Source organism: Rhinolophus sinicus, chromosome 14 (genome assembly GCF_057876585.1).
Source record: "Rhinolophus sinicus isolate RSI-liver-muscle chromosome 14, RSI-T2T, whole genome shotgun sequence".
Lineage (NCBI taxonomy): Eukaryota > Metazoa > Chordata > Mammalia > Chiroptera > Rhinolophidae > Rhinolophus > Rhinolophus sinicus.
In genome coordinates this window covers 81700608-81725634 of record NC_142514.1, presented here as the reverse complement: position 1 = coordinate 81725634, position 25027 = coordinate 81700608, and positions in this window count along the sequence as shown.

Genomic DNA, 25027 nt, shown 5'->3' with positions numbered 1-25027 from the left:
CAATAATGTTAAACTCTTACCATTGACAATAATTTATTCTTGTCAAATGTGTACAGACACAGGGAAGATACACACATAGCGTGTGTGTGCGCGCGTGCGCGTGCGTGTGTGCACATTCACTGATCCCTTTGGTCTCTCTCAGCATTGTGGATTCTCACTTCCTATTGTGTCAGCCTTTTACTGGCAGTCTCTTTCTCCTGCAAAGAGCGATTACAAATACAATCCTAGAATTGCAAATAGAACGGTGGATGCCTTTTGTTCAGCTTCCTGTCCAAGTTGTTACAACCTTTGTCATGGTAATGAGCCATCAGAATTTCCTAGCCTGAATATTCTCTCCACTCCCCTTGTGTATTGTGTGCCTAAATTTGAATGAGTTTATGGTCTCTTTGCTGCTATTCCTGGATAAAGACAGCTGGAAAAAGTTGACCTGCTTTAAGATGACCAAGAGTTCTAAGTGGAAGTAAATGGTTTACTGGCATTTTGAAGAGTTCAAACTGCAACACATATCAACTCATGAAAGCCCTGTCTGGAAATTTGAAAAGCAAAATACAAAGCTGACAAGTTTTTCCATTGGGTCTTGAAAAAGGTGGACAGGTTTTCTACCCGATGAATTTTCCCCAATTGTGACAGAGCAGTTTTCATAATGCATTCAAGGGATGCGTGTTGAGTACCTACTCTGTGCCAGGCCCTAGATATGTTAACGGGAGCAAACAGACACAGCAGGCTTGGAGAACAAAGGCACACATGAATTCATACTTATGCAAGTGCAAAGACACAGGAAAGTAAGTTCATCTCTGCACTTAACAGTTATGCAAGTCTCAGATCAAATTGTACCAATGAGAACCCATTTATAACATCCAGTACACAAATCAGCAAGCCACTAACTTGACGGATGACGACCCATTTCTGACCTTGGCCATGCTCTTCTGCAAACTGTCCTGTCTTGATCAAGATAAGATAATGGAAGTGAATTTGTAGCACAGTAGTCTCTCTTTATTCCCAGTTTCACTTTCCAAACTTTCAGTTACCTGCAGTCAACCATGGTCCGGTACTACAAAATGGAAAATTCCAGAAATAAACAATTCCTAAGCTTTAAGTTGCATGCCATTCAGAGTAGTGTGATGCCATTCCACCTGGGATGTGAATCACCCCTTTGCCTTCACACCCACTGTCTATGCTCCCTGCCCGTGAGCCACGTAGTAGCCAGCCACCTCTGTTATCAGAGACCACATCCACATAACTTTTATTACAGATATTGTTATAATTGTTCTATTTTATTATCAGGTATTGTTGTTAACCTTTTACTGTGCCTAATTCATAAATTACATTTTATCATAGGTATGTATGTATAGAAAACAATAAGAGTACATATAGGGTTCAGTACTAGCCACAGTTTTAGGCATCCACTGGGGGTCTTGAATCCTATCCCCCCATGGATAAGGGGAGACTACTGTCGCTGGATTTCCCCATGAGAACTCTGACTTCCTACCCTTAAAAGGTAAATTCTTCTTAGAGTGACTCCTGCCCGTAGGTTGTAAGTGAAGCTAACACGTACATAATATTACATTATCTATGCTCGAGTACTTTAAGGCAAATTATAGACGTTGTAACAGTTTACAAGATGACCTGATCTATGTTTGATTTCTGACATGCATGAATAATTTATTTCACCAGTGTTTCATCAAAATTGTGCCCTGTTAATTGGATGGAGAATTTTTCGACAAAGCACAAATTATTGGGGTGGGTGGTCTGTGAGGTTGTAGAACATAAAAGGGCTTTTTATCCCCTCAGCAGATGGGGTCCCCCAAGGTTAAAAGCAGACTTGAGAGCCACTTAAATGGGCCTCCGGGCTGTTTAGATTGAAGCTAAGTGTTATCTGTGATTAAATTTATGTAAAGTCTCTAGCACAGTGCATGGCACAGTGTAGCTGCCAGATATCTGTTAGATAGTTTTTCCCCCTAGAGTTGTGTGTGCATAGTTAGAAAATCATATACTAAAACACCTGGTACCATCTCGAAGCAGGTGTGACTTTTAGTTAAGTGACTCTTCCTGAGTTTGTATTGAGAAATCATTGACGGAGCCAGGAATAGAACTCAGAGTGTTTGTGTTCAATTTCCAATCAATACCTCCTTTCACTGAGATGCCTGCCCTCCTTCTCCGCAAGCTTCTTTGCTAAGAGAGTATGAGATTCTCAAAGCAACTCAAGTACTCTGGTGGTTTTCAAACAGCCAGTTCTTGTCTCCTCTTCAAATATACTTTGCTTTCATATTTGCAGTCGCAAAGTAGCAAAACAAAGCCCTTCCTTCCTTCCCTTCCTTCCTTCCTTCCTTCCTTCCTTCCTTCCTTCCTTCCTTCCTTCCTTCCTTCTTTCCTTTTCCGCCTGTCACCTCCACTACCAGGCTGGGAATGATAAAAAAGGAAAGAAAAAGTGTAGCGAAGAAAAAGTAATTTTCCCTCTATCCTTACGAGTTCTTAGCTGAGACCCCTGTCATAAAAGACAGATTAACAAGAGAAAAACAAACAGAAGTTTCTTCACATGGATACTTCATGTCTACATGGGAGATGTCGGGAAATGTGTAACTCCGAGAGGTGGCTTAGAATTCAGGCTTAAATACCATCTTAATAGGGAAAGGGGAGGCGGAATGGAAGCCTCTTAAGGAAGAGAAAATGATTTGTAGGAAAGATGAATAGGCCCTCAGAAGAATAGATGGGAGGTATGATAGTTTGTGACAGTGTGTCTGGGTGTAGAGTCAACTTGTAGTCTCCTCTCCAGTGAAAAGAGTCAATCTTCCCTGGTTGATGGAACTCCTGGGGAGGGAACTTATCACAATTGAATTCCTTTTGGAGGCTCTGTCTTTAGGCAGATAAAGGGAGTTCAGAGAAAGCCTCTCCCTCCATTTGCTGTTTTTCAAGTGCCTGCCACTCAAATTCATCAATATAGCAAAGTAGCACATTTTGGGGTAGCTTATCCTGAACTGCCAGAGTCATATTTTGGGGTGGCATATTCTACTACCAATCAAAAGAAAAGGAAAAAACCTACCAACTGTATTATATCATGTGTGTATATTAGGGAGTGCAAAGGTGGCAGAGGTTGGAAGCTACAGCAGGAGGGGTCCAGACTCATCTGGTACTAAAATAATAGAAAACTTGAAAAATTATAGCAGAGCATTGTTTTCCTTACTTTTGGAAGACAACTTATGGGAGGAAAAATGTTCCTTGACCCTCTCAGGATCTTAGGATCTTAGGCTGGGTCTGAAAATTAAACTGACAAAGAGAAATTAATAGGAGAAAGGCATGCAAATTTATTAACAAGGCCCAGATTCTTCTCAGTATCCTTCCATCTTGGGGATAAGAATAGTCCTCTCCTCTGGGTATGGGCAGGGCACCCCTCACATGAGCGTCTTAGGACTGTTTCAGGGTAGAAGGGTGGGCGGGAGTCACAGTGACCTTCCTGCCACTGCCATTTTGTCAGACTCCTTCAGCTTAAAATATTCACTATGCCAGTGTGCCACATTTGGGGGTAGCATGTCCTGAACTCCAGCTACACCCTTCCTGGAGCAGAGGATTAAGAGACCTAAAGACTCTACTTTCTCTGACCACACTCTCCTGAATTATCAAGATAAGAACCATCGTGGAGATAGACTTTACATCAACAAATATTGTTTTTCCACAAGGTCAAGGCCAATACTGCTTTCTAACAGCTGCCAGGCCCACAGCTAACATTTCCTCATGCTTTGCCTTGGCCTGCAGCCCAAAAATGTTAAGAGTAACGTTGCCCTTTCTCCCCTGTCCTGTTCCCTCCTTCATTCTGCAGCTTCTACCCCTGCAGAAAGGAAACTTCTGGTTTGCTCAGAAGTCTCTCCAAAGCTACAGTGCAAATCACCCTAATTGTTTGCTAGATGAACAATGATCACTCTAACCTCCTAATTAACATTGTTAAAATCTGCTAACAAAGGACATCCAACAATATCTTAATTAGGAAGGATTTCCAATTTGTGATATAGAGCATGTTAGACAAACAGGGCACAATTCTCCCTTTGTTCCTGGGCTCAGCAGCCAGAGAGATTACATGATATGACACAACGTGTTCTGCATTTGCCATTTATCATTCTATATCCTTTACACATTTGTGCTCCATAATTAGTGTCTTGACTAATTTTACCTGTGTTATTGTTTACACTGTAATTTGCAGAGAATAGAGTGGGTGATGCTGGGTGACCGAGACTGGGGCCGGCGTGTGGTTCTTCCTCCCAGTGACTGAGACTGCCCGCTGCCTGCTGGGAAAGACCCCGGCCGGCAAAGAAAGCAAACTCCAGGGCCTCCCGTTGCAGGTGGCGGGGTATAAGATGAAGATTCTTTTTGAGTTGTTCCAAATAAATACATGGATGACTAACCATCTTAGTCTCCATTCCTTTTCCAAGCTCTTATAGCTTTTTAAAAAAGCTCCTATCATCTATCACTTAATTATTAAAAAGTGTCTACTCTGTTTTCATAAATTATCTATGTGTTAGAGATATTGGCATATGAGAGAAAGAGTCATGGGGATAAGGGAGGTTCCAAAGCCAATTATCCCAGTGAGGGAGATTTTAGAATATAATGGAACCCTTGAATTATTCTATACTAGACCTTTAAGGATGTGTGTGTGGGGGGGTGGGGGGGTGAGCGTTTGGTTAGGGTGGATGGGGTGTGGAGAGGTAGGGTTAGGACATCTAATAATCCCTATTTTATTATCTATTTGCAAGGACATCCTTGCTCTTGGGCTCTTTTCCATGTGCCTTAACTTCTTTATCCTAAAGACAGGACAAATGCTTATAAGAAATTATTAACACCAAATGTTATTTGGAATTATCATTTATATAAACTACATCATCTAAACTAAATGAGAAAACATAAGAAAAATGCTTAATAGCAGGCCTGGCACATAGTTAATATTCAATAAATTGTAGCTGCAATAAACTATGTCATATTATACAGCTGAATATAATATATGATGACACTTAAGTGCATTACACAGTCGATGGTGCTGTATATAATACATAATGTATTGCATAGAATATGTAATCTAATCAAATGTCCAAGGGCTATTTCTAGATTCTCATGTGAGTCACTGAATGGTCTCCTCCATGATTACATCCAGGGAATGGCAGAGAGGTACAACTTTCCTCCTCCCAACTTGCCAGGCACAACCACCAGGAATTGTCCAGTGAGATAGAAAACAAAGCAAATATCCTTTACAATTAAATAGCTGTCATCTAAGCCCATATTGAAAAACTGCTGACCTTGAATTGGCATCTATCCCTAAGTTCCGTCATAAAGATATTTGTTTAAAGAAAAATACTACTACTAGAATAATCCCCTCCCCCATTTCTGTAACCTGTGTGCACGAACGCATAAGGGAGAAAAAAATACTTTTTCTCTACCGTCTTATGTTCTATTACTAGGATCCTGCAAATTAAACCAACATGAGACAGATTAGCAAGAGAAAAGATAGATTTTGATTCACATACATGCATGGGAGTGCACAGAAAAATGTGTGTCATGTAGGGTCTCTGCTCCCATTCCCCGCACAAGAACGTAGGATATGGTAAGACCAAAATGGAACACCCACGGAGCCATAGATAGGGGAGTTCATACCACTATATTCTCACTGGTGGCTGTGTTGGAGATACAGGAAGCAGGATCCACACAATCTGTGATACACAATCCACTTGCTAACCGCACTTGCTAGCCACAATCCACCATCTGCTTCTCTGCCAACCAACAACCCTCACTAAGCGGTAACAGCTGATGGCCACCCAGCCACAGCTGATGGCCATCTAATAACCCAGTCAGCACCTTTCCACCTGAGGCTGAGAGCCTGGAAACTGCTCTCTTGGACTCTGTCCCCACAATGTGCTCAAAGAGGGAATTAGAATTTGGGGCTCATATACTATTTTAAAAGGAGAAGAGGAGGGGAAAAGAGCACATATGAGAAAACAAATGACTTTTTGGAACAGTAAGTGGGCCTTTAGGAGAATAGATGGAGATACGATAGTTTTGTGACTGCGTCTGTCTGGGTGTGGTGCTCACTTCTCACCTTCAGAAGAGAAGGTTAGAACCTCACTCCCAGGCGGGGATTTATGACCATTGAGTTCTTTTGGGAGGCTCTGCTTTTACGCAAATAAGGGCTTTCAGGAACTGAAATATGCCTTTCACTTAAAATAATTCTTATGCCAAAGTGGCATATTTTGGGATGGCATCTCCCCTTCAACAACACACACCAAGGTGGCCTAATATATTACTGTTGGGCCTTAGATAGGTAACATTAACATTTGAGAGTTGGAAGAGGCCTTAGAAGCCACCCTCTGCCTTATTTTATAAATTAAGAGAGAGAACGGAGGCTCCCAGAGGGAAAGTAACTACCTGACATCTCCTCCTGTTAGTGGAGAGCCAAGTCTGGAACCCTTGGAGCCAGAAGTCCCCAGGGTCTGCTCTCCCTGAGGCAGCAGCTGAACACACTTCTCGTTTCAAAGGGAAACGGGGAAAAGCTGCAGAAAGAAGGAGCAAAAGGATCTCTTCTCAAGCTCATGAAGCTTTGGTTGCTGCTCATTTCCTGAAAGGGTAGAAAATCTGAGATGATAGCAGTTCTCTGTAATGGGTGAGGGAAGAAAAAGGAGTGAGAGGAAAAGAAAGTATTTAAATTGACATGCTGTCCCGTGATCGCTTGCAAAAACAATCACTTTTTGATGATACAGCAGCCTTATCAGGAGAAGTAATTTATAGATGCCATTTCAAAGACAGGGTGCGGGGGGGATCCTGTAAAACCTAAGCACAGAAATGCAGAAGGAAATATTGTTTAGGAAACAAGAACAACAAAAAAAACCCCGAAAAACTTCTCCTGCGCTTTATATTTGAAAAAGTTTGACTGTAAATCCTGATTTTGACATTCATCCCAGATCCATTGTAGAGGCAGGCCACAGACTCAACAGGGCGAGAGAAAACACTAAATCATAATTACCTCATAAAGCCAAACCTGTTTCTCTGAATGCTTGAGATCTGGTATAGCTTCTCAAAATAGCATAAATCTTTTGTGTTCTCCCCTGTTTTACTTAATAGCCAATTAATGTTACTGTTTAAAAGAATTAGAGCCAGAGCTTAGAAGAGGGTGAGAGTAGGGGGGAAATAAAGGTCTTTAAACTTTGTCTAGCACACAGATACTCTGTGAGGATATAGCCCTCATTACAGAGCAGCTCATTAAAAGACTCAGCTGCAGAAAACTGCCACGATACACAGCCATTGATACGATCTTGTCCTTATTTGCATACTGAAAAGGAAAACATTTTTCAACACAATCTTGAGTCAGTTTTAATATCCTACAGGTTGACAGAGAACATGATGGCAGGAGACCCTGCTCCTCTCCGGGAAGTCCTCCTGCAAGTGAAAGGTGTGGGCCACTCAGGCGGCCAATGTAATTAACAGGAGCAGTAGGATAGATCGAAACAAGGCAGACACTGCCCCAAAACAGGTCCTGAAACCATCGGGGACTCTGCACCCCAACACCACCTTGTGACTGGACCACGTTTCTGAATGAAGACAATAAAATCCTGATTTTGTTGTAGGAATGTTTCTCTGGGAGTCCCCAAATGACGTAGGGGATTTTTGCGTGAGTGAGTGCCGGGATGGTGTCTTGCGAGACCAAAGAATGGAAACACGACCAAGGAGAGGCGAGGTTTTTTTTTTAAAAAAAGAGGACAGTTTATTGAAAGCAAAGGGTCAGAGCTCCCAAGCGGGACGGGGTCCTGAATGGGGGTACCCAGTGACTGAGGCAAAAGCTCTTACTTTTATACCTTCCCTTGCCTGTTTGGGGAAGGGGAGCTGGCGCCTTTTAATGGAATTCATCTACCAGGTTTGTTCTGTTAGCCCATCCTAAAGGGATTAACGAAATAACCTATTCCTATCTATCAGATCAGCTCCGTTTGTCAGGCCAAAAAGAATTTTATGATTAGCTTCAAGGCGCTGTTACATTTTGTCCTGGAGCGAAGGAATGATTTCAAAACCTGGAGTTTTAGGATATGGCTGTCTTTGTTTATTCCTCCAGGGACCTCCCGGTCTACCTAGCAACATACTAACTAACCTGTCTCAATTTGTTCTCACAGGGCTCAACCTGTAATTTGGTCATTCTCATAAGAAGGTTCCATGAGTTGTCATGCTAAATTCTCAGCAAAGACTGAGACAGCTGGCTGTGCATGAAAACCAGTGTGAGCTGCTGTAGCCAGGAGCATTCAGGTCCCAGCCTCACCTGCTGTGGCCTTGTACAAGGCATTCTCTTTGGACCTCAGTTCTCCGCTCTGGAAAATGAAGATGTCAGGGACTGCCAAATGACTCATGGGGGAAACCATTGTAAAATTACTTAGATTATTACTTTTGTCATATATGAATCTCTCTATAGTATTCTGAGAGGTATGGCCAGAGTGATATTCAAAATATTTAACAGTCAGTAAGGCATGTGTACCAGGATGGATGTCTGGCCAATTGGAGTGGTGGTGTGGTCATAGAATAGGTGATAGTACCTGTGTGGGCTGGCTGAACTTCCACCCTGGTCCTTGGTGATTGTCTAAATAGTTCTCCACTGAGGCTTAAGAGGCAAGGGAAAGAGAGATTATGCAGACAGCCAAGAGATGGCCAAGAGGCAAGGACTATTTCAAACTGAGACTCAAGGGAGAGCTGAGCTGGATTTGGGCAGAGTCGGAAGAGCACGTGCTATGGAACCCAGACTGACTTGGCTCAGATGTCACCTCAGCCCCAGATGTCTGACCTGAGGCAAGTGACTTAACTTCTCTGAGCCTCAATTCTCCCATCTGTAAAATGGAGATAGAGCCTCTCATATGAGACAAAACTAAACACATGAGGCACATATCGAAATGTATTCTTGGTAATGCTTCAAAATGCCTGTAAAGTTTCTCTCCCAAATTATCTCTCAGTGGGTCTAACACAACCAGATTTTCCTCCAACACTAAAACAGATGGAATTCTTGGCCTTAGTTTGTGGGCCATTTTGGATGAGAAAAACAAAAAATTGTGTTGTAAATTTAATCACCAGACTCATTCTTAGTGCCCTGAGATGCTAACACCATGGGGGGGCACTCTGGAAACTCTGGGGCCTAAGTTTACCAAGTGGAATTGGTACAAAATCATTTGCACCAATTATATTAAATTCATTCCCTGTCTCTTCCTCCTGCACCCTTCCCTCTCTGTGAAGTATACACAGTCTAGGTTGAGTAAGTCAAGGGCACACATCACGCAACTCCACTGTAATTACATACATACTTCGCATGATTGTTGTAAAGAGTGAGAGGGTTAGTGCTTCTCTGGGGTGCAGGATGACTTGGTATTTAAGCAATCAACGCAAAGCACTACTTTCCTCCCTCACACTTGAAGAAGCCCAATTTATGGCTATTTGGGGGAAAAAATTGACAAATCACATTGTCTGGAAACCCTACCCTCATCCAACATCTTTATCTTTGAATGCCCTTGAAGGTGACTGCTACAGACTGAATATTTGTGTCCCCCCAGAATTCATATGTTGAAATCCTCACCCGGCATGTGTTGATATTAGGAGATGGGACCTTTGGGAGGTGATTAGTCATGAAAGTGGAGCCCTGATGAATGGGATTAGTGCCCTTATAAAAGGGACCCCAGGGAGCTCCCTTAGCTCTTCCATCATGTGAATAAACAGTGAACAGACAGCTGTCCATGAACCAGGAAGTGGACCCCCATCAGACAGGGAATCTGCTGGCGCCTAGATCTTGCACTTCCCAGTCTCCAGAACTGGGACAAGTAAATCCCTGCTGTTTATAAGCCACCCAGTCTCTGGTAGTTTGTTATAGCAGCCTGAATGAATTAAGACAGAGATAAGACGTTTAAAAAGAGGGAAGGAGGGTGTAAGGGGGGAGGAAAGAAGGAAAAAGGGAGACCACTGAAGAATATCTATGTTAGTCAGCAGAGTTTCAGTAATGGCTGGTGTAGCTGGTGGGGGGGGGGGGGGAATGTTACAGATTGATTCTATCGGCTAATATTAATGAGTTATTATATTGATCATTTCCTTTACTGTGGACGAGGCACTTTTCATGTGTGACAGAAAAATAATCAGTAATTATTCATAGCCTCATACCCTTTCTACCTGTCCAAAAAAAGTCTGCGCTACTCCTTCCGATCCTAGATTCTCTGTTTGCAGAATCAGGATGTGAGGCAGAATGGAGAGAAACCAAGACTGGCAGGAGGGACGTGCATTAGGAAGGACAATGTTTCTAGGGGAATAGAATTCAGCAAGGATTTGGGAAAATGAGTAGGGTGGGAGGCCTAGGCTGAGCTGTACCGTGAGCTTGAGATATTTGAGGAGTTTGGGAAAAGGAGATATGGGGCGGGGGTGGGTGACCATTACTGGGAGAGTGAGTGAAATAGAGGTTCAAAAGGAGTTTGCCACATACCGTGTTTCCCTGAAAATAAGATTGGGTCGTATATTAATTTTTGCTCCAAAAGATGCCTTAGGGCGTATTTTTAAAGGATGTCTTATTTTTTCATGTACAATAATCTACATTTATTCAAATACAGTTATGTCATCTTCTTCTGGAACATTGTCGTAATATACTAAAAGCATCCGTCTGGCTGACGATCTTAACTGGGACTTATTTTTGGGGGTGGGTCTTATTTTCGGGGAAACACGGTACATGAAACCCCATGAGAAGGGAGTAAAGTTTTAATTCACTTTTAAAGAACTTTTAGTATCCACCATTCTTCCTTATTTTAGTAATGTACTTAAATAATCATTGTTCCTTATTTTAGTAGCTTACTTGAAAAAAATCATTTTGTACTATTATAATTCTTTTGTTCAAAGTCATGATTTCTGCTCCATGTTTAACTTAAGATCTTGTTGCTCTTTTCTCTCTTTTCACTGAAATAATTGCTCAGGTCACTCTCCAAAATATAAGTTTTTTAAACATCCATAGAAAATTGCTGTGATTAACCAGACCCTCCTAATTTAGAAACACACAAAATGTCTCTTACGCCCTATGCACAGGCCCATGTGGGAGAACATATAGATGCTTTCTGACGACTCCCCCAAGTAAATCTGTAGAAGTTGTCATTTTCCCAGCCTGAGTTATTTTGGGCACGGCTGCTCTCAACAGCGAACTCGTGACAGAAAATCAGTCAAAGCAGGCTGATTCAACAACTTACACTCAAAGGGGCCTGTGTTCCCCCCTGGGTGTCTCATACTTCTAGAGGCGTGAAGACAGAGGCGTGTCTAACAGTCCTGAAGAAGTATGTGAGATCCTAGAAGGGACATGTGGGACCAGGGTATAGTCAGAGAAATAGGGTTGGGCTGCAAATTAAACAGCCCGCCTGCAGAGACTTGAGTCACCATCAGACATTGCAAATTATTAATACCCACTCCTGCTCCTTCCTTGGATTTTGCAAGTGGGTGCCTCACCAGCCGAAGCTGAGTTTTCCAGCTAATGATTTTGCCAGTACTGAGAAAGGTGTGAACAACAAGAGAATTAGTCAGGGTCTGTCCTGGGGAGACAGTCTCAGCTGCTCATTTCCTTCTTTCTGAAAGTGAATGTGACACCGGACACCAAGTCATCCAAGAAGCTTAGGGCATCTGGCAAGCTAGCGAGTGGGAATTTTATTGTTGCGTCAGATTGTTTGGTTGTTTTCATAACTAACTTGCAAATACACCTTTCTGAAAGCTTAGATATAACTTTCTAATTATGCCAATGTCTTCAGGTTAACTGAGTGAAACTCTTTCACCAATCGTAAATAACCCTTTTATTCTACAGGATTTTAATACGTTTTCTGGGTCCCTCAAAATTCAAGTCACAATCACTATATTTTCGAATTTGTTTTTTCTTCTCATTCTAAATATCTACCACTGGGACCTGGGGCTGCAAGGCTAGAAACAGACATGATATATCAACATTATACCTGGATTCAGAGGAAAAGGGAACTTGGGAGATAGACAGGAGGAAATCTGACCACGTTCTGTTCTCCTGTTAGGGACACTGCCCAAGTACTAACGGTTACACTCGGAATTCCTGGTAGTACTATCTTAGTCACTTTTCACATGAGTATGTGTCTTATCACAACCCCCTCTTGGGAGATGTGCCTGTATCCACTTCCTAGCTGCTTATACGTCCCACTGCCACCAGCTTCTAATTCATTCTCTGATAAGAAAGAGAAAAAGGTGACACAGGAGGTGGCATGTGTGCTGATTATTTGTGTCCAGAACTTTATCATGTTTTAGATGTTTATTGCAGCATATTAAGAAATGAGGACATTAGATGCACCCAAAGTCTTTATTAATTAATTGGCTTTTAAATTATAGTTGTCGTACAATATTATATTAGTTTCCGGTCGACAACATAATGATTAGACATTTATATACCTTATGAACTTATCACCACAGTAAGTCTAGTAACCATCTGTCACCATACAAAGTTATGATATTATTGACTGTATTCCCTGTGCTGTACACTACTACATCTCTGTGACTTATTTTATAACTGGCAGTTTGTACTTCTTATTTCCCCTTCACCTTCTTTCCATTCTCCCACCCCCTTCCCCTCTGGCAACCACCAATTTGTTCTCTGTATTTTTGAGTTTCTGTTTTATTTTGTTTGTTCATCTATTTTGTTTCTTACATTTCACACATAAGTGAAATCATATGGCATTTATCTTTCTCTGTCTGACTTATTTCACTTAGCATTATTTCTAATGCCCATCTGGCAGCTGGGAATTTCTGATTGGACAGCAGGAGGGGAAGGGGCAGAGTACAGCAGCGCATTCAGACCTGGTCAGGGAGCCAGCCCTGCAGAGTGGGTGGGCATTCTAAGTGACCATCTTAGCATTCCTATGGAATATGGTGCCCCCAGACTCCTCCTACCTGTCCCTATGCCTCCTTGTTGAATTATCTTTAGCTTACACCATATAGTAATATTTTCTGAATAATAACAGAGACCAGGAGTCATCTAGCTACCATTTACTCCCTGGACTGGTCACTTAACATCCATTGCCTCTGAGCCTTACAACTCTGCAGGCCTGGAGAACCTCATAGGTATATATACCATCTCAATTCTACTGACTCTTCCACCTTAAATCTCTCATCGTCTTTCTAAAGGTCCTCCCTTATTCTGTCCTCCTTGTGGAAGAGAAAAGTAGTTCATCTCAGTTAAGAGATCCTTTATGCCTCTGGAAATGGTTAGCCTCTTTTGCTTTCTCTTCACCAGAGCGAATAATTCTATTCTCTTAACATTTACTCATGAACTTCCCGAACTTTCTTATTACCTTTTTTGTCTCCTTCTGTGCTTAGAAAATTGGGCCAACATTTTTCAAAGCTCATTCTAAAACACAATGATCTCATTTGTTTTATATTTCTGATTAGTACAACATGTCCAGTAGACTCTAAATTCAACTTTAAAGTTGAATCTAAAATTGTATTAACTATGGTTATTTGATACAAAACTGTATTAATTTAATCTGCATTACTGCCCCCCTAGCTAATATTTTTCTTGCTATAAAATCATAGCTAGAAGAATTAAAATATCTAATAAGCCAGTTCTCAAACATCGAACTATTTAAAACTGAGAAACACATGGAGCTCTTTAAAATATCCAGACTCATTGTTCTAGTGTATATTCTTTCTCTGTATGGTGTAATAGGAAAATAAAACAAAACAAAAACATTGAACTTGAGCCTTCAATCCATTACTTTTGTTGTCACGACCTCAGGCGAGTAATTTAACTAACCTCTGTCTCCCCATTTCCTCATTTATAAAATGGTAATGTTGGAATATATCAAGTGGGTTTTCAAAATTTTATTATTTATTTTTTATTATTGTTATTTTTTACTTATATTTGGCATGGAAACGTTTCTTAAAAGAAATCTTAGGCAGAAGCACAATATGCATAACATACAAAAGCACAGCTCTCTGGTTGAACCTTGGATGATGAAACCCTAAGACTCACCTACTTGGACCCCCTCACCCAACTCTCAACCACCCTCGCCTCGTTTTAACAATTTATAATTCATACACAAGCACAGTTTTGGTACACGTGAGCATTTACATCCATAGCACATGTCTTTGATAGGATATACATGTTAAGTGTGTGTGCTTATGTGTGTTAATATGAGTATGTAGAAGAAACCCAAATTTCCCCCAAGTGCCTTCAGATCCGCGACTACGAATGAAATCAAATGTTGCTAGCTCTTCGAGTCACAAGCCTAACAGAGAATGGCAGCCCCATGCACTTTACCCACATGTTTTCTGCACCTTTCCCCCGCCCCCTATTGGGAGGGCCAATAGATGGTCTCAATTATACTGTGGCAGATGCTGCTCCCCTTCCCTTGCTACTTCACTTGACCCCATTGTTTCTTCCGCTGAACACCATAATCCCTGCTGATGGTCATCATGTCCGCTGCTCCACCAGGCAAGGTTGTTTCCTGCTGGTTGATTGTTCCACGCCATAACCCTCAGCGGAGTACGTGGGTGGCAGGGCTGCTCCATTGCAAACAGCGCCCCCTGGACGTAGTGCTACTACTTAGCCTCGGCGTCTGGCGGCAGCATCCCCAGTGCCATGAGCACGTACTTGCAGTACCAATGCCTTGCAGCATGGCAGAAAGAATGCTTCCATCAATTTAGAAACAATGTCACTCAGGCCTTAAGATTTTAAGAATTTCAAGAAACAGCTCTTTTCATTTTTATTTATACCTCTCCCCCATTGTCATCTCCTCATGGGACTCAAACAGGTGGCCAGCAGGTATTAGACCAGGAGACACTATTGAGAGAACTGCCCCTTCCCTAGCACAGTTAAGACTTTCTGCTGAGTCAAATTCATTGTGCCTGCTTTATTTCTCCCTCAATGTTCTCCCAGGAGGCTTCTTGGCCCCTGCGCCAATAAACTTCAGTTCTCCAAAGACATCCCAGCATGCCTGAACCCTTGCTGACTCGTCCTGGGCTCATTCTGAGACCCTTTTTACACGTGTGGATGAATCAGTGTGCAGTTATAGTATAAATGAAGAGCAGTTCCTTGTCAAGGGACCCGACAACTGGAAGATTTGAATCTTCTCCCACAAGTTTTCATTTCAGGATGAATATAGAAATGCTTCAAGTGTGATAGGTAGATATTAAGCAGTTAATTCTTTAGCTGAAATTGAACTGGGAACCTTGAAAACAATCACACCGTGCTTAAGAGGAAGTGGCTTCAGATCTGGGTACAAAAAGTCTTAATTTGCTGTGCAATGACACTGCTGTGGTTTTTGGCGACTGGTTTCAGAACTAATACAAATAAACCTGTGACAAAAACAAGACAACACAAAACAAAAATGACTGGTTCGGTATTTCCCAAAGAGTGGTGTACACAATCCCCTGTGCTATGAGATTCTCTGGAAATAAATAAACGTATGAACAGGTTTGGAGAATTCCACATCCTATATCGCTGCCTTAGAGGGTCAAGGTGTACTTTGGCATACCCAACATTAGAGAAATATTGAGTAAAGAAACTTAACATTTTTTGACTCATTGTTTTTAAATACACTGACAATGAAACTTTTAAACTATACCACTTATTACTATTCCTCAGAAAAAAATGTTTTATGGAGTGCATTTTGAGAAAGTGAGCCTCAAACAAGAGTCAGCAACCTTTTTCTGTAAAAAACCAAATCGCAAAATATTTCAGTTTTGCAGCCCTACGATCTGTGGCAATTGCTCTGTTATAACACAAAAGCAGCAGTAGAAAACATGTAAACCAATGATCATGGCTGAGTTCCAATACAAGTTTGGTTATGGACACTCAAATTTAAACTTTGTATTATTTTCAGGTGCCATAAAGTCTTCCTCTTTTGACTTTTCCCAACCATTCAAAAATGAAAAAACAAAAATAAAAGCGAAAAACATTTTTAGCTCGAGGGCTGTACAAAAACAGGTGGCGAGCTGAATTTGACCTGCCGGTTGTAGTTTGCCAGTCCCTGGCTTAGAAGCACTATCAGCTACTAAAAGAACTGAAAAGTGCAGGCACCAGACCCAGAGTCCACAGAGAGGCACCCCTATCTGTCTATCCCCCATTCAATCACTAGTGTTCATTCTGCTGCCTAGGACTGTGCTGAACTATACAGTGAATGCTCATAAATATTTACAGAATGAAGGAATAACCACCAGTTCACTTTACCAGTAGCATGGACAGAATTTAGTTTGTATTGGCCAGGATCACTGGATGTTAGTATAAGTGGCCAATAGAAACCCATGACTCTGATGTGTTCAACGCCAACAAGAATTTCACACCTATTTAAATAGCATTTGATTGCAGGTAAAGAGTGTTAAAACTGCTTGGGTGTGAACTCTGGCCAATAATGATCAGACTAACCAGCCAGAATAGAAATAAATGCATTATAAAAATTGCCCTGTCTTCTGGGAGAGCAGGCGGCGTGCCCCTGGCCTCCGCCTCCCCTCCACCCCGCCGTGCCCTCTCCGTGCCTGCCCCGCCCGCCTCCCGGAGCGGAAAGTGGCTTCCTGCGCTTTTGCATACACAGATGCCCTTTCTCATTTCCTGGTCCCTGACTGGCGGGAAACAGAGTCCCAAGGAGAAGCGATTTACTTGCCCAGTATCACATTGCCAGGTTGGAGGGTGTGGGGGAGTAGGGTAGAGAGGCGCCTGAAATGAGGGCTGGAGAAAATTTTAACAAATTTGTTCACAGCAATGTCGTTGCGACCAAGAACAACCAGTCTGAGTTGGGGTTGAGGGATTCAGGGAGATAGTTTCCTGTTTTCCAGGTTTTCTTATTACTTTAGAAAATGTATCTTTGTTCTTCCTACTCCTGTGAGCCCTAGAAGACTTTGAGCTTAAGCAGGCAGGTCTGGAGGCTGAAATCTCAGTGGGGGGTCGCAAGCTGCGCTTGTGGATTGAGGGGTTTGGCGTTGGGGAAGGAGATTGACAGCGCCCCCAGGGGCCACCAGGCATGTTCCTGGTCACGTTAGCTTAAGACAAACGGAGCTGCTCCATCTCTTTATTCCACAAATATATACTGATTGGGGGCCTACAATGTGCTGGGCTCGGGGGCTCCAACTAGGAACGAGAGCCGAGCCCGACACCCTCGCCTTGGTTCTCGCCATCTATATGGGCTGAATTCAAAACCTAATCCTACCGCGTGTAAGGGGGGTTACTGGGACCTGGGCAAACATTTGTTCGCCCGGAACTCTTAGCCCGAGTAACGGCCCCCATAAATAAATAAACAAATAAATAAATAAAAGTTGCCCTGTCTTTGCAAGATAGGAATTTAGATTCAGTGTCAACATCTGGATCAGAACACATATCTGTTTCTAGATATTTCTTTTACTCACAGCTGCCTTTTCTACTCCCTTCCTGGAAAAGCCCTGTTTTGGTGTCCCTGTGGCATCCATTTGTCTCCATCAGTCTCACCAAAGTTCATTGCCACAAGCCTGCTTGCCCGGCTTACTCCCAAGTTTGTCTCTTTCTGGAGCTGTCTTGTCCTTTGGACATTTCTGTTGGTATTATGGAGTCACTGGGTGACAACTTTCTGCCTGGCTGCTGTCCCGTCTCCTCATGGACACTCTCCCTAACAACTCCAGGTCTGTACAGCACTCCTTCCTCTGAACATGTTGATTGATTGATTGATTCATTCATTCATTCATTCATTCATTCATTCATTCATTATTCAATATGGAGCAGCTGGCATGTGCCCCTCACACTACAATGGCCTGGAAAAATAAAAATGAAAAAACAAACCAACAAACCTCCTTTCAAAGAGTTCACAGTTTAATGGAAAAGCCAGAGATAGAAACAGATACTGAGGACGTCAGTAACATGGAGAAGCTCCCCACTAGCTCTCAATCACACACAACTTTATAACTTCAGTTCCCTTTTCAGGGACTGATGCTATAGCTCTCAGACTGGTTATGGATTCTTGAGAGCAGAAACAATGTCTTCGGTCTCTTTTTACCTCTAAAGCGCCTAACTTGGTGACTCCTTACATAGTAGATTCTTATCAAGTGTCTGATGATTGATTTTTTTTTTTAATTTTATTGGAGAATATTGGGGAACAGTGTGTTTCTTCAGGACCCATCAGCTCCAAGTTGTCCGTCCTTCAGTCTAGTTGTGGAGGGCGCAGTTCAGCTCCAAGTCCAGTCACCATTTTCAATCTTAGTTGCAGGGGGTACAGCCCACCATCCCATGTGGGAATTGAACTGGCAATCTTGTTGGTTAGAGCGCTCTAACCAGAGCTCGCGCTCTAACCAACTGAGCCATCCAGCCACCGCTCCGGAAGCTCAGCGGCAGCTAGTTGTCTTCAATCTAGTTGTGGGAGGCGCAGCTCACTGGCCCATGTGGGACTCTAACGGCGACCTTGGTGTTATGAGCACTGCCTTCTAACCACTGGGCCAACCAGCCACCCTGATGATTGATTTTTGAGCTATGAACAGAAAGCATAAATAAGCTAGAGAATAAACACTGCAGACTTTATTTTGCACTTTTGACACTTGATGCTTTGCTTCTTCATGACCTAGATTTACCCAGACTTTTGTTCTATTGGTGACCTGTGGACCCAAAGGTGGGAGCAGGAAGCAACAGTGGGATGTCTACCTGCTCTGGGTGGTACAGGATAGGTAGAAGGGCAGCAGCAAACAGGCAAGTGTAAGAAGGGATGAGCAGTTCCCTGTCTTCCCTCTCAGGACACAGGCCAGTGTGTTTAGTGGACCCTCAGCTACTGTGGACCTCAGAGGACTCACTTTCTCGGTATACCCCCAACCCAGCAGGAGGGCTCCTCCACACCAGGTCACGTTGCAGATGGCAAGAGGGGAGGTGGTTACACATTTTTTTCTGTAGAACTTTTCAAAACAACAGAGCAGCGTGAGCAACACAGCTGAGGCAAGCATTGAAGCCTGACCTCAGACAGCAGTGGCCCTGACTAGCACCTGCTATCATGCCTACCACCCATATGTCAATGTGGCCATGTAGTCAAAAGAGGTATACCTGGTACTCGTGGCTTGGTTTTACATGGAGAAGTGGTGGAGTTCATTGATAAGGCTTTGGAATTAAAAACACAGTTGACCCCTGAACAATGTGGGGTTTAGGGACACTGACCCCTGTGCAGTCAAAAAATCTGTGTATAACTTTTCGTTCCCCAAACACTTAACTACAAATAGCCTGCTGTTGATCAGAAACATTACCAATAACATCAGCAGTCAATTAATACATATTTTGTCTGTTACACGAATTATATACTGTATTCTTACAATACAGTAATCTAGAGAAAAGAAAATGTTATTAAGGAAATCATAAGGAAGAGAAAATACATTTACAGTACTGTGCTCTATTTATTGATACTGTAAGTTTACATGGTCTGTTCTGGGCTATGTGATTCGTCTGCGAGCTATTTCAAATTGTTGACTGAAAAAAAATCTGTGTATAAGTGGACCCATGCAGTTCCAACGCATGTTGTTTGAAACGTCAACTAATATCTTTCTCTTCTTATCTGGTACAAATGATTTTATCCTTCCAAGCCCTAAGTTTTGCATCTATAAGATGGGGAAAATAATATATTTTGCTGTCATTATGAGGATTGCAGGAGAGACTATGGGTAAAGAACTAGGGACCAACAAGTGCTTCACAAGTGGTAGCTGGCATTATTACTTTGTCACCACAGGGGTTGTTTGCAGTGCAATACTCACTCCTATCCACAGTTGAACACGGGCCTCCCAATTCCTGGACGCCCCTGTGTTGAGTAGAGTGAATCAGCTGAATTTGCAATGATATCACTTTCAAGTGTTTAGCTTTGACTTTCTGTAGATCTACTAAGTGCCTTACTATTACCCCATCTGTTTCTCATCTTCATATATTGTGGTTCCAGATCACAGATGTCTCCTGCCCTTAAAGAATACGGGGTTTGTGTTTTTGTATCGTGTTCTCTTTGTTGTTTTGGCATGAATCTTTTCTTTTTTTTAAAAGGAGGGTGAAAACATCTTTGCTCTGTCATCTAAAAACCTGGTTATCTTTTCAGATATATCAATAAGCAAAACACATAATAGGATAGCTTAGAAATCAAAAGTAAAAAAGAGCTATCCCCTCCCTCCTCCTGTTTCCCTTAAATATAATAAAGTACACAATAGCTCGCTTATTCCGTTTCCCTGCCATCAGCACATTCCTCCTGCCACGTCCCACAGGCCCTGCTCACAGATGAAGCAGTCAAGGCTAAGCTTTGACTGACTTGTAGGAATGGGGGATGTAATCGGAGGGAGGAGAACATTACAACAAACCAGCTGCTCTTCGGAGGTTGATTTTCATTTTGGAAAATAGCAGAAGCAATTACCGTCGCTCATTAGAAGGCCTAACACACTGCCTGCAAAACTATATTTGGAAAACCATATTCACTTAGCTCTAAAGCGGTGAGAGGGTGCGAAAGGGTGGAAGGGAGAGGAAAAGACAGACCAGGGCCTGCCTGTGCTTAGATTCAAATCTGCAAACAGGTGATTTGAATTCAATGCTGAGAGGAACAAGACACCAAGCCAAGCATGGACCTGTATTTTGATGCACTGAACATTGGGAAACTCTAGCCCTTCAGAAAATTGAGCTTGCTCGTGGAGAGACCTTTCTGCAAAGTGGGAAGTGGATAAACATAAAGTGCGTTGATTGTGACTGCTGAGAAAGTCCAGCTAACACCTCAGATTTCCAGGCAGGGTGCTTCTGTGCTCAGATTTCCAGGCAGGGTGCTTCTGTGGTCTCCTCGCAAGCTAGCCAATCAATGTGTCAGGGCCCTTGGGCCTTTGCAGCAAGTTTCCATCCTTATGTTTGTTCTGCTTTCTAACTAGGAAGTGTTGCTACCACAGGCTACTAACTCATGGACTGTATTTGCTCATAACAAAGGAAGGGTCCTGTGATGGGAAGGACATGCTTTGGGCAAGGAAGGCACAGTTCAGGAAGGTGGTGGGGTAGGACTATCCCAGAAAGAACTTGAAAAAAATCACCTCTGCTTTCTTCTGTTGGATGAGAACATGTGGAGTCCTTCATGCCGGTAACATTTCTTATGTAAGTTGTGTGATGGAGCTATTTCATTTGTGCTTAATCCCCAGTGTCGGTATTGTTCTCTATATTTTATAAAGACTGCCAAGAACTGTTCACTGATAAAAAAAAAAAAAAAAAGAATTGGGGTTCCCCCAGCAAGGATAGAGGTGGGAAAAGTTGTCTTTATATAGCATGTGTGTTGATATGCAACATAGACAGGCCCTTGGGATTCCAGTCTTGGCGATTTGTATTAGCTTCCCCTGCCTTGTTGATGACCTCTGGCTTTCTCATAAAATATCTCATTTAAAACTCAAGTAGCTATTATTGTTTCTATTTTACAGAGGAATAAAGTGAAGTTCAAGAAGTTTTCATGACTTGCCAAGGACCCCCATCTATATAACAACATGAATTCCCAAGTCATTTCCTGTCCACCATAGGGCATAGATAGAACTGTGCCATCCTTGTCAGAAAACCTGAGTGACAATGACTGAAACACCTAGGATTTATTTATCTAAAATCTGGGGAACTTGCTCCAAGGAAGCAAGTTTTTACTGTCTTCCTGGCCTACCATCCGTAGTTAAAATATGGCTTCTGCCCTCATACACATAAGAAGTATGCTGTTCTTCAAGGCATTCTATCCTCATTCTAGGGGAAAAAAAAGAAGTTGCCCAGGGTCGCCATAACTAAGTACCATAAACTGGGTGGCTTAAAACAAGAGACATTTATTCTCTCATAGTTCTGGATGGTGGAGATCCAAAATCAAGGTGGGGGAAGGGCTGTCTTCCCTCTGAAGTTTCTAGGGAAGAATCCTTCCCTGACTCTTTTAGCTTCCGGTGTTGCCAGAAATCCTTGGCGTTCCTAAAGTAGATACATCACTCCAATCTCTGCCTCTGTTTTCAAATGGCCTTCTCTCCTCTGTGTCTGCACTTCTGTGTCCAAATTTCCAATGTTAGATTTAGGGCCCATCCTAATCCAGTAAGATCTCATCTTAATTACATCTGCAAAGACCCTATTTCCAAATAAGATCACATTTATAAGTGGAAATGAATTTTTGGGAGGACACCATTCAACCTAGTACAAAAGGGTAGACACAATATGAGCAGACTTCCCATGTGTCACATGGCCCCTCTAGCTGTAGGGGAGCCTGGAAAACCAGGTAGAGATAGGCAAAGGAGAAAGATGTTGGAATGGAGGTTAGGTGTAGTCTGATACAGACAACTATTAATATCAGTTAGTCAACTCCTTTGTTTCAGATGAAAGGGAACTCATATCTATGGAGATCATACAGTAGTCTTGGCACTTCTTAGGTTCTTTATATACATTATCTTATCTAATATTGTAGATCCTTTCCATGTGTCTCCCCTATGGGATTTTCAGCTCAATGAAGACAAAGCTGTATCTTCTATTCCTTTTACACACCATATAAATTGAAGCTTAGTACACATTATGTTGGACAAATTACTTCCCAGTTTTCCTCACTTCCTGCTAGCCCTTTCTTTCCCAAGGACCTACTGGTGTCAGCCGTGGAAACAGCCCATGTTTGATGTTGTTTTCCTTCTCCTCTTCCTTCTTTTTCTTTTTCTCTGCATCCTTCTCCTTCTCTTCCTCCTCCTCCTCCTGCTTCATCTTTGTTTTTCTTGGCTTTTTTTGTAAAGAAAATGAGCAGCAGTTTTTGTTGTTGTTGTTGTTGTTGTTTTTAAGTTAATTTCACAAGTAATTCAGTGGGCTGCCCTCATGTGACCCAGAAAAGAATAAATTCCTTTCTGGGTACTCCTGCCCTGGAGGCAGTGTGAATGCGAAAGACCACAGAATACAGGATTATTCTTTTAAGAAGCTAAATCCTGAAATGGAATCTAGGGTTATGCGCTCTGTTCTCTGTACCACAGCTGGAATATACTTCCTTCTGCTTCCAGGGTTTAGATAGAACCACTCTAACTTGTCTTAATCCTCATAAGTGTTTCTGAAGGAAAAGGACAGGGATATTAGAATGAAGATTTAATATCTAAATATCACACCTAGGAAGACAAGTACATAGGTAGATAGCCAGAAGGATGGACAGATCAATGGAAAGGTAGACAGGTACATAGGTGGATAGCAGAAAGGATAGCCAGATCGATGCTAAGGTAGACAGGGTATTTGAAAGGATCCTATGGAAATCTGAGTTGCTGCCATGCTTCCTCTCTGTGATTTGCGCTTGGGACTCCACCTCCCTGGGCATAGCTGATTGGACAAGGAGGAGTACCTGGCCCAAAGGCAGTCATCAGCGGCAGTGGCTCTGGTCCAGAGATGCACAACAGAATCAACTGAAAAGGAAGACTTTTCAGAATACCAGATGTCCAGTTCAGTACCAGAGGGAGATTGTAATTAATTACCTATCGATGAGCCCCCAGGAAGTATACTTTGGAAAAGCTATACAATTGCTTCTGATGTGCTCCCCTGGTAAGGAACCTCTTGTGCTGGTTTCAGGGCAATTTTGCCCAAAAGGGGTTCCCTATACTGGATAGTGATTGGGTAAACCAATCAAACCTTTCTGGAGGAGTCTGACCTCAGACCCCACAGAGAGGCAGAGATGCTGGAGAGTCCAGAACAACAGAAGTGGTGAGCCAGTGGGTTGTCTCACTGAAAGGATGAAGCCCTGGAGCAGAGAGCAAGGATGCTTGATTGAAATAGTAGATGCTATGTCTTCAGAGGGGTTGTCAGGGTATAAAGCTCTGACTGGATGCTAAAGAGTGACAGCTATGCTCCATTTGTCAGTAGAACCTTCTATGGGTTCCGGAGATTCTCTCGGCACCTTCCTTGTTTGTGTATCCCTTATAATCGCCCAGTTATGGAGATAACCCCAGTATGTCTCTTGCTTGCTAACTGAAAAAACTCACCATAGGAAAACAGTTGGATAGACTCATTCAGAATATATATATATATATATTCTTCACTAAAAAAGAAGTGGTGAATAACACAGACTCTGTCCCTATTTGCATAGAGCTTGCATCCTGGTTGGTTAATCAAATGGCTATTTTAAAAAAAACCACATGTTTCAGTGTTATGTTCGAGGGTGATAGGCAATCTTTTGGATAAGCTGGTCAGGAAAGACATTTGAGGAGGTGGCCTTAGGGCTACCTACCTACATATCTATGTACTTACCATGAGAACTGTAATTTTTGATGCTGAAACGTCCCTAAAGATCTTCTTTGTAATTGTTTCATTTTACACATCAGAGAGGGGAAGTAACTTGTCTATGGTCACACAGCAAGTTTGTAGCAGGATGCAGGAGTCTTGTCTCCTCATTTAGTGCTCTGTCCACTGCTCCTGGCTAGCTTACTCTCAGCAGAGATCTCTCTGGGTGTCACAATTGCTCTTGCCATGGATTTGTTACTTTAAGAAGGAATGGCTTGAGGGGAGGAGAGATGGCAGACAGCATAACATTACTTCTCTTCCAGTTATTGACAGCCCTTTATTCTTTTCATCACTTTGGACCAGTTTCTTTCTTAAAACTGAAGGTGTTGCAGGATTGCAGTAAAGGGTGGAGGGCCAGACAAGTTTTGCAAACTACCAGGGACCCCTTGATGCAGAAGCATCCTGTACCATCCGACAGTTGTCTGAATATCTTCTTCAGAGATTACAGGGCAGAAGAGGGAGAAGAAGAGGGTAGGAGCATGAAGAAAAGAAAGGGGATTCTCCCTGAATCAATTCCTGTTCCCAAATGAAACTAACATCTATTGAAGGCAGGATCCCCTGGAGTCGCCATTCAATGCTCCTGATGTCCCACTGTTTAATATTCCTTTCCCCTTCTCCCTTCCTGTCTGCCTGGATCTCTCTCCTCCCTCTACTGCTCCTTCTCCTTTCTTCGCTCCTATCCCTCACACCATGTTACCATGATTGTCGGTAGAACGAGCTGCATGCATGCCAAATCAGGTCATTCACAAATATAGAACAAACGTCTGTCACTGCAGATTTACCACTATGACTAACGCATGGGCCTTCTGT